Raw genomic sequence first — 10,762 nt, forward strand, 5'->3', positions numbered from 1 at the left:
GTTCTATGACTCCACACATTCACTCAAGAAGAACAACAATATAGACACAAGATAGACCAGCTCTCTTGTATGAAGGATGTAATGAGGCAGAAATTACTTACTTGTGCAAGGAATTGAAATCAAAGGTTACGCACGAGGAGGAGGATATAGATGAATTTCTTGCAAATATAAAACATCTCAAGGAGTAGTTACTTACTTTGATACTATTATTTCTTGTATTCCCTCATGCAGACAACTCTTGATACATTGCCAGAGTTGTGGTAGACTTTTGCCGTCACCAGGGTGTGTTGACTTGGCATAAACCTGAAATTGTAAAGTTTGATGTTCTTATCTATGTATTGTTGCAACAGATCAAGTCTAGAAAAATAGGGACAAGTAGCGGAGTATTGAGTAGATATTTGTGGCTATACAGCCAGAAAAGTGTACTATTGTATCCACCTCTAATGCTTCTTGAAAACATGCATGTAGTTGCAGTTGTTGTTTCATCAAACAACAATAGTTTAGAATCTTTGATGATAAAGGCAAGAAAAAGGTGAAATAAAAATTGTAGGAGAAATAATCACCTCATTAAGCAATGCCCTAAGATTATTGCTAAAAAGGCTTACAAGAATTTTCTTCAAATGTTGATTTGACAAATGTTGTGTAAGATGTAGAATAGCCTTTAGTGCAAAGTGTCGATAAAACCCATATGTTCATGATACATGGATTGCATTGCCTCTAAATCATGTTTGGTATAGTGTACATTACATCTCATCGTGATTTTTTTACTTCTCTTGAGAATGTTTTGAGAGGAATAATGTCACAATCGTGTAGTCAACTTTGTTGATAACACATGCACGATGCATGATCTCACCTTTGGTGATATGATTTTCATATCTGGAACTTTGTTCTATGGGCAGTATATGCTCACTCATCATAAGAAATGTGTGGAAGGTTTTAGGATGCATAGTTTCCAACTCAAAGCATCGAAATTTGGCTAGCTTATCGTATTTGTAGAAATATGATATGGTTGCTTCCTTGTCCCTTTTAAGGCACCATTGAAACATGTATGTGAAGGCTGTATTTTGGGAAAAATTTAGTGGTCCAAATTTCTTGATCATGGTTCTAGTAGGCCACTTGCAAATTGCAGCAAGTGTTTGTATGGCATGATGCATATTTCTTCTTTTGAGAATCATTTCTAGTTTATTAATTTTATTGATAGTTTCTCCAAGAATGCATGGTTATATTTTGCTTAAGGTGAAGTCCAAAGTGTTTATGTGCTTCAAGAAATATTCTCTTATAGCTAAAAGAAAATGTGGTTGCATTATGGGCATTCTCCATTCCAATCAAGGGGTGGTATGTGTAAAGAGTTCAATGCATTTGTGTCCAGACAGAGGGAACAAAACACCAACACACATGATCATATACCCTTAGAAAAAGGGCATTACTTAGATAAAAATAGGCCACTTATGAAGATGGAAAATGTATGGTCAAAAGCTAAGCCTTGCCACATGTGTCCTAGCTTGGGTCTATTAGGTGTACTATTTGGTAAAACTTTGCAGTTTGTCATTGTGTATGAATCTTGGAATGGAAAGAGGCCATCCATTGGTCAATTGATTGTTTATTGTTGCTTGGACCATGCTTTGGATTCTAAGAAACAATGTAGAAAATTGGTTGATAAGGCTAAGAAATGTGCATTTGTTGTTTGTACTTCAAAAAACAAGGATTATAGATGTATCATCCACAAACCAAGGGTATATAGATTAGTTGAGACATAGTTTTTGTGGAAGATGTAGTTCAACCATTGTTAACATGTACCAAGGAGACAAATGACCTCATAGAATGTGTATGATATGGTGTTGCCTTGTTTGGTGGTGGGAGTATGAATGTAAATCCTAATGAGGAATATGTACAACATATGCACACTCCAAATGATGTTATGGATTAACCCATTATCGGTGTAGATGTGTAGGATACACTTGATGAGGAAAGGGCTGAAATTGAGCATGCCAGAGGTATACCGAAATGTCTGGTGCAACCTTTACAAGAGTGTTAATTGGTTGCACCTTTGTTTAGTTGTACTCTTTCACGTTCTTAGCATTCATCTTAATGCTTAGATTGTTATGCTTTGGTTGTGTCCAATGTGTATGATGAGGAAGATCCTTTGTCATCTGACAAAGCACAAAATGAGTGTGATGCTATTATAAAGAATTCCATGTGGTCTTTCTGTACCGTTGGCCCTAGCAAAAAGGCCACTAGTCTAAGTGGTTTTTCAAAATGAAACATAAGATTGATGGAAGTGTTGCTCACTATAAGAATAGACTCGTGGCAAAAGACTATGCTCAAGATAAGGATAGTGATGTTATTGAGAGAGTTGTGCTCTTTTTTTTTACTACCATGTATATCCTTGATGGTTAATAGCTCATGTTGTTTGGGTTACACCACTTATACAGTACAAATGGATTTTTGAATGGTGGTTTGCAAGAGGACGTGCAAGTGACACAGTCTCATGGTTTTTTTCAAAAGGATAGGAAAACAAGGTGTGACGGTTAAAAAAGGCTTCATACGGTCTAAAACAAGCTCCATGTGCTTGACATGAGAAGATACATGCTTACTTGGCTACGCATTGTTTCAAAATAGTCCAACTCACATCAGTTAAAATGTCAAGCATGTGAATGGTACACATGGTTTCAAAAGAGTCCAACTCACATCAGTTTAAATGTCAAGCATGTGAATGGTACACTTCGATTATGTTGATGACAGGTTGCTCATTGTACCAAATGGGGGACACATTGCCAAATTTAAGACTCGTTCCAATGCCTCTTTTGGAATGTTAGATTGGGCCTTTTTAGTCATTATTGAGGCATACAATGTAGGCGATTTGATGGAGGTATTGCTTTGTGTCAAATAATGTACAACAAGACATTGTTGTGTAGATTTGGCCTTGAAAACTGCAAGTTTATCTCTACTTAAGGAGATGGGTTTGAAGCTTAGTCCTCATGATTATGGATCTTACTTTGATGTCACTCTCTATCAACATACTATCAATTTCTTGATCTATGGATGCATTACAAGACCAAATGTGTAGTATATAACCTCATAAGGGACTAGATTTAGGCATAGCCTAGGGTCTAAGCATTGGAAGGCATAACTAGATTTTTGGCTATTGAGTGGCACTATACATCTTGGTTTTTTTTATACCTAGGGGAGACTAGGCTAGTTGCTAAGGCATACAAGTTTCTACCAATGGTTTTTGTTTCATGCTCGGCAAGTCACGCATGCCTCGATTGAAAAATAAGTAGCCACTTCTAGTTGTGAGGCTAAGTAGAGGACAATTTTCATGGATATGGTTGAGTGTGTTTAGCTCAAACTCCTTATGATTGACTTGGGTGTTGGATAACAATCTACCACCATCTTCATTGATGGTTATAGTGCTTTGGCAGGTACAAGGAACTCACTATTTTATCCTCACACAAGGCACATTGAGGTGCATTATCATATTGTCAAGGAGAGACTCTCTACATATGTGGTCAGCTTGGCTTATGTGCTTACACAAGAAGACCGTGCTAATCTTTTCACAAAGGCTTTTCCTAGTGAGGAGTTGTAGCTTTTTGCAAAGCTTTGGGCTTACTCACCTCTGTGGACTAATTACATAGGGTATGGCACTTCTGTATACATGAGTGCTAGATAACGGTCACCACATCACTCCCAAGGGGAATTTGTGCATATCATGGTAAATCATGATGTTTGTGAACATAGCTAGGAGTGTTGGGGAACTTTGACCTCCAAACCTCAAACCCCAGTGTCATAAAAATTAATTTCTAACCTTCTAAAAGTATTTTCCATCTTAAATTGACCACTTAAGTTTAGAGAAAGTAAAAGAGAACAAGTAAAATTGATTAAAGTGTTTACATACTTAGCTCGGTCAAAGGTTTGGGACCAAAGGAAAGAAGTCTATAATAGAGCAAGGATAATTGTTGTTTAATTATCCCAGGTCAAAGGTACAGATCAAGAAAAGATAAATTTATCCCAAGAAACCTTGATCAAAGGTACAAGATAAAAGAGGTTACTTGGAGCAATTATAGGAGTTTAAAAATAAAAATTAATTGTGTAAATTTTAAGCAATCAAATTTACTCATTAGACTCCAAGTATGAAGTGTAGGAAGCCTTACGATAAAATTAAGACTTATCAGAGAAAGTTTGAATTTAGTAGTTCCCAACTTCGTGGTGCTTTCCAAAGATTGTGCTAAGGTTTTTCACACAAGGTGAAGCTCCAAGCCCAAAGGTAAGTTTATTTTTATCAAATTCTATCCTAATTTAGCAGATCCTAGATTAGCAGGTAAACTCTAGCCCAAGTCAACTTCATAGAGCCTCCAAAGGATAGTGTAAAGGTCTTGTACAAGAGCTAGTTAAATTAAACATAAGACTATGGTTTCAATTAATGGAAGGGAAAAGAAAAATACTAAGATAAGATCGATCCTTCCCTATTTAGGAAGTTGAATCTAGTCCTGCTCTTCCAAGTTTGGCTATCCACATGTTCAAAGTCGCGTGCATATGCTTAATGGGTACTAAGCAAGTGTGTGTATAGGTATTTTGGGCCAAAGACAAGACAAAAGGGAGAAAAAGGAGGGGGGGGGGGGGGGGGGGGGGGGGGGGGGGGGAGGGGTTTAAAGAAAAGCAAGGAGGGATGGGTACATGTGTTCACTTATGCATCAAGTTGCCTTTCAACTATTCACTTCCCATTGGTTCACGTAACTAATATTCTATTTGAGATTTTTGGCAAGTGTGAGAAGGGAAAAAAGGGGACTCGTGGAGGATTTTTGTCAGGCCAAGGGCCAAACCAAGGGGTCAAGGACTCGGCCAAGGGCCGGCTGCTAGTGGGAAGGGGTCTGAAAGGGGCTAGGTGCCTATTAAAGGGAGGTTGGGCGGATGGACCAGGCATGGCAGTCCCTTGGTGTTTACACTGGTATCACAGCTAAACATAGAACTGAGGTACGTTTTTGCTTTTGGGGCTGCATGTTGCATGCATAACCAACAGAGGGAGGAAGAGAGGAGGCCGAAGCCCGCGTGTGCAGCAACCCTTTGTCGGGGTCGAGGTTGTCTGACGACCTGCACCGAATCGGGTGTGGCTGGGCTCAGTAGGAGCGCAAGGTGAAGGGCTGCAAGTTTCGTCACTGGCCCGGCCTCAACAAACCTCGCCATCACGAGGTAGAGCTTCAAGAAGCATGGCGCAGGCAGCCGTCGTCTGCAGTAGAGGTTCTTGACGTTTTTTTTTTACCAAACCCCTTAAGGGTAGGCCGTTCACACCCGGCAAACCCTAGTGGGTTTTGAACAAGGGCCATACCTCGACAATTCCGTTGCTCCAAGGGTCTTGTCTCCGCATCGGTGGGCACACACAGCACACAAAGGCTGTGGTACTGCATATTTTACAGCCCGCATCTGCTGCAACTCGGCTTTTCAAATTTCAACACGCCAAAGCTTGGTTGCACATTTCCCGGTTTTGGTTTTTTTGCATACGATGCACGTCAACTTGGTGGTGAAGGTACCTTGCTTCGTGTTCTTGAGCTTATCATCGGCTGCACCAGTTGTCAGAAAATTTCAAGTTCCTCTGGCGTAGTGCATACGATGCCACCACGCTCGTTGGCAACTCCAACTTGATCAAGGCTTTCAAGAGCATCATCGGCTGCAGACTTGATCATTATTTTCAAGCTACTCTTCGTTTTGGATTGCCGTTCGCTTTCGAATTCAGCGTTTTTTCCCATCCAAGGCATAATTATACGGTTACTTATAGAAACCTGCTACGAGCTCGTTGGAATTCGGGTATTCTTCTTTCTTTCTCGCACAGTACGTCCACAGCATGGATTCGGACATAGATATGCATCATGCATTTGATTTCGAGCAGTCCGCACCCGTTTCGTCTGCCGATGCCACGCGGACGGTTCCTCTCACGGAGAGTAATCGTGCCCCAACGGCAACAGACGATGCGTATGAGTTGCTGGACATGCAAGATTTCCGTGCATTGCAAACACGCATGACTGTGCTTGAAACGAATTTTGCACAATTAAATCAGAATGTCACAGCATTATCCAATTTGATTAAGTTGCATATGCGGCAGCAGGCCACGAGCCCTGCTAGTCAGCCAATTCAGGAGCATGGCTCCACACCAGGCCAAGGGCCGGCTGCTGGGCAAGGCCCTCCTCCGAGTCCGCTGCACTCTCTGACCCAAAAAGAGGTGGACGATTTGTTGAAAAAATACAAAGCCACCAATTTTTCGGGGAGAAGAGCGTGAGCGAAACAAGGACACAGTGAATATTTTTCTCAGTAAGTGGGATGGTATTGATGACCTTAGACGTACCCCGGATGCAGCCAAGGCGCTGCAAACAAGTCTGACTTTGGATGGCAAGGCCTACAAATGGTGGATGTCTCTCAAGAAGAAGGGCATGCTACCACAGACTTGGGCAACTTTTGAGACTGTCTTCAGGAAGGAATTTCTACCTACCAATGAAAAGGATAGAAATTGGACCGCCTAGGACGAATGTTCTATGCGCCAGCATAAAACATTATTGGAATATATTTCCCATTATCGGGATGTGATCCTCAAGCTGGAAGGGATGGATACCTTTCAGCAGGTGCGTGGGTTCATCCGTGGGTTAACTCCCGAGCTTAAGAAGCACGTTAAAACCCAGGATCCACAAACACTTGAGGATGCAATAGTGCAAGCTCACATCCATGATGATCCCAATGATCGGGCATTGCATAGTTCGCATGTGCATGGCACTACACCTGTTTTAACATGTCCACAGCATGTGCATCATAAAAGAAAAAATGTCTCTACTGCATCAGAGACCTCCAAAAAGCCCAAGGGGTCTAGAGGTCCTCTCTCAACGGAAGAGTTTGAGAAAGCCAAAAAAGAAAAGTTGTGCTTTAAATGTTTGGGAACTGGACATAGCAAAAAGGATTGTCCCAAGGGGAAATCTGCTGCTCAAGACAAGGGGAAGGAAAAAGCAGTACACATGGTGCAGCTTTTACCTCTTGAGTCCTCTTCCCAGTTTGCTAATGTGGAAGTAACACACACCGAGGCGGTGCATGAGTGCTGTATCACGGCCTCCATGTGGCAGCAGACTTTCGGACCACATGAGTTGGTGCGTATGCATGGCTCTATCCAAGGGCACAGGGTGGTGCGGATCTTGGTAGATGATGGTGCATCGCACAATTTCATCAATTATAATTGGTGAAATGACTCCAATTGCCCCAAACCCCGAGTTCCCATCGCTACAAGGTAGCAATGATTAACGGCCATGATGCTGAGATATGGGAAACTCAGGTTAAAGATGTACCTCTGGAAATTCAAAGATACCATACCTCTTTGGATTTCCAAGTCATGAATATGGAGCGAGCGGATGTGGTTCTTAGTCGTGAATGGTTGCATAGTTTAGGATCATCCCTTAGACGTAGCTATGAGCATAATAGTCTAATGTTCGAATCCAATGGTGTGCACGTGCTGCTGTGGGGGAGAAGGATGTACCTTCCTCACCACTTATTTGTACAACTGAGCTTATGAAGCTCGCTTCTGATGATGCAATAGAAGAACTCTTTTTGTGTTACTCATTGTGCCATTTTATTTCCAATGTGGATTATGTTTTTAATGATGCTAAGGTTTTGAATAAAACTTCCTCAACGCCGCATTCTTCTCTCTCTCCTCTTCCAGCTATGTCTACTAATTCAAAACAAGAAAATGTTGCTAATGAATTGAAGGAACTTTTAAGGGAATTCAAGGATGTGTTCCCAGATGATTTGCCACCAGGGCTACCGCCGACACGTTCTGTGCAACATGGTATGGACGTGGTTGCAGGCAGTAAGCCAGTGAGTAAACCGCCTTACCGAATGAGTCATTCGGAGGCTGCTGAGGTGGAATGTCAGCTTGCTGACTATCTCAGTAGAGGGTTTATTCAACCAAGTTCTTCACCATGAGCCTCTCCCATTCTCTTGGTGAAGAAAAAGGACGGTAGTATGTGCATGTGCGTAGATTACCGTGGATTAAATGCGATTACTGTTAAGAACAAGTACCCATTGCCACGAGTAGATGCGCTATTTGATAAGCTCACTCACGCTCATATATTTTCCAAGATTGATTTAAGATCTGGGTATCATCAAGTACGCATCAGGCTTGCGGATATACCCAAAACAACGTTCCGAACAAGGTTTGGACATTATGAGTTTTTGGTAATGCCTTTTGGGTTAACCAATGCTCTAGCTACGTTCATGACACTCATGGATAGTGTCTTGAGACCATACTTGGAAAAGTTTGTTATCGTTTTCCTCGATGACATTCTTGTATATAGTGCATCTGAGGAAGAGCACTTAGTACATTTGAAACAAGTGTTTTATTTGTTACGCCAAAATCAGTTATATGCCAAGGAATCCAAATGTGATTTCCTCAAGGAGGAAATTCATTACTTGGGGCATGTTATTTCGGTTGCAGGGTTACACATGGATAAATCCAAGGTGGATGCCATTCGGAGGTGGCCCTCTCCCAAAAAATTGGAAGAGCTCTAGATTTTTTTAGGCTTTGCAGGTTTTTATCGTCGATTCGTTAAAAACTATGCCCATATTGCTGTTCCCATGACAGATCAACTAAAAGCCAAGGGCAAGACTTTTCAGTGGGGATTAGAACAACAGTAAAGTTTTGACAAACTTAAGGACACATTAGCCACAACTCTTGTTTTGGCTATTGTGGATCCCTTAAAGCCATTCGTTTTGGAAACGGATGCTAGTAATCGTGCGATTGGAGCAGTCCTTCTGTAGGAGGGAAGGCCAATTGCATTTGAAAGCAAGAAGCTGGATTCAGCACAGCAGAATTACTCTGCTTACGAACGAGAGCTCTATGCAATAGTGTCTGCTTTAAAGACACGGCGACATTATTTGTATGGTGCACAGTTCGAGATTGTGTTTGACCATGAAAGCATCAAGTGGTTTACACAACAAAGTGATTTGAAGGGTCGCAAGGCCAGGTGGGCTGAGATTCTTCAGGAGTATGATGCCAAGCTACGCTATCGTAAAGGGCGGTACAATGTAGTGGCTGATGCTCTCAGCCGAATGCCAGAGATCAACTCTCTCCTTTTCACGGAATTGCGGAATGAGTTTTTGGAATCTCTCAAAGGTAAGTGCGAGCATGATACTACATACTCCAAGGTGTGGAGCTATGTTAGAAAGAGGGATCCTTCTCACGCCAATGTTGGTAGTGGTTTTGTTTCCTTCACACCCAGTTCTCCTCTTTCGAGTGATGAACTGCCGAGATGGAAGAATTTTTCCATAGATGATGGGTACCTACTCCACAAGGGGAGAGTGTGTGTACCGACGGACGCGGACATTCGGCGCCAAATTCTTTATGAATGTCACGATAGTCCAAGTGCAGGGCATCCGGGAATTAAGAAAACTTATGCACTTGTAAGACGACAGTTTTACTGGCCAGGTTTGCATGGGTATGTTCAAGACTATGTCTTGCATTGCCAAAAATGTCAAGTTAATAAAGCAGAGCGCCTGAAAGCAGGAGGACTTTTACATCCTTTAGAGATTCCCAATGGTAAATGGGAAAGTATCTCCATGGATTTTATTGTGGGTTTACCAACCACTATTCGAGGACATGACTCGGTATGGGTGGTCGTAGACCGGTTGACTAAACTTTGTCGGTTTATTCCAACCAAGTCAACCATTAAGACTCCAGAATTAGCTAAGTTATTTGTGGACAATCTTTACCGGTTGTATGGATTGCCAAGTAACATTGTGAGTGATCGTGATCCCAAGTTTAACAGTCATTTTTGGAGGGCTGTTTTTAAACGATTGGGTACACAACTTAATTTAAGTACGGCTGATCACCCTGAAACAAATGGTCAGACGGAACGAGTCAACCAAGTGCTAGAGGATATGCTACGAGCATACGTTAGCAAGAAGCAATCAGATTGGGAAGATTATCTTCCTATTCTTGAGTTTGCATATAATAGTGCTAAGCATGTTACAACTGGTTTTAGTCCATTCATGCTTATGTATGGTTTTCAACCTCGATCACCAGTGACGGTGGGGTTGGCAACTGAGAAGCTCCAACAGGTCAAGGAGTTTCTCCAAGATCATATGGAAATGCTGAGACTTGCTCGTCAAAATGTTCGACAAGCACAGGGTCGGTATAAGAAGTATGCTGATGAGAAACGTCGGCAAGTTACCTTCACGGAAGGTGAAGAGGTATTTTTGCGTGTGCCAGAGCATTCAGAAAGTCTGAAGACTGGACCTACACCCAAATTATCTCCACGTTATTGTGGGCCATTCAAGATACTCAAGAGAGTTGGTGATAGGGCCTACAAACTTGAGTTACCTGCGCACTCGCGTGTCCATCCGGTATTCCATGTAAGTCGTTTACGTAAACGCTTGCGTGGGGACGACAATGTTATTGGCCAGCAGATATTGGTTGATTTCACTGAACCTCCCACTCAACCGCATGAACCTGAACGCATTTTAGATTTTCATGAACTCCGTACTCGTCATCATGTACGTAGTCAAGCTTTAGTCAAGTGGAAAGATCGCCCTGAAGAGGGTGCCACTTGGGAAAACATTAGTGTTCTTAAGAAGAAATTCCCCACTTTTGTTTTCGAGGACGAAAACGCTTCTCCGAAGGGGGAGTAATGTCAGGCCAAGGGACAAACCAAGGGGTCAAGGACTCGGCCAAGGGCCGACTGCCAGTGGGAAGGGGTCCGAAAGGGGCTAGGTCCCTATTAAAGGGAGGTTGGGCGGA

Source organism: Adiantum capillus-veneris, chromosome 24 (genome assembly GCF_014529385.1).
Source record: "Adiantum capillus-veneris isolate H3 chromosome 24, ASM1452938v2, whole genome shotgun sequence".
Classification (NCBI taxonomy): Eukaryota; Viridiplantae; Streptophyta; class Polypodiopsida; order Polypodiales; family Pteridaceae; genus Adiantum; species Adiantum capillus-veneris.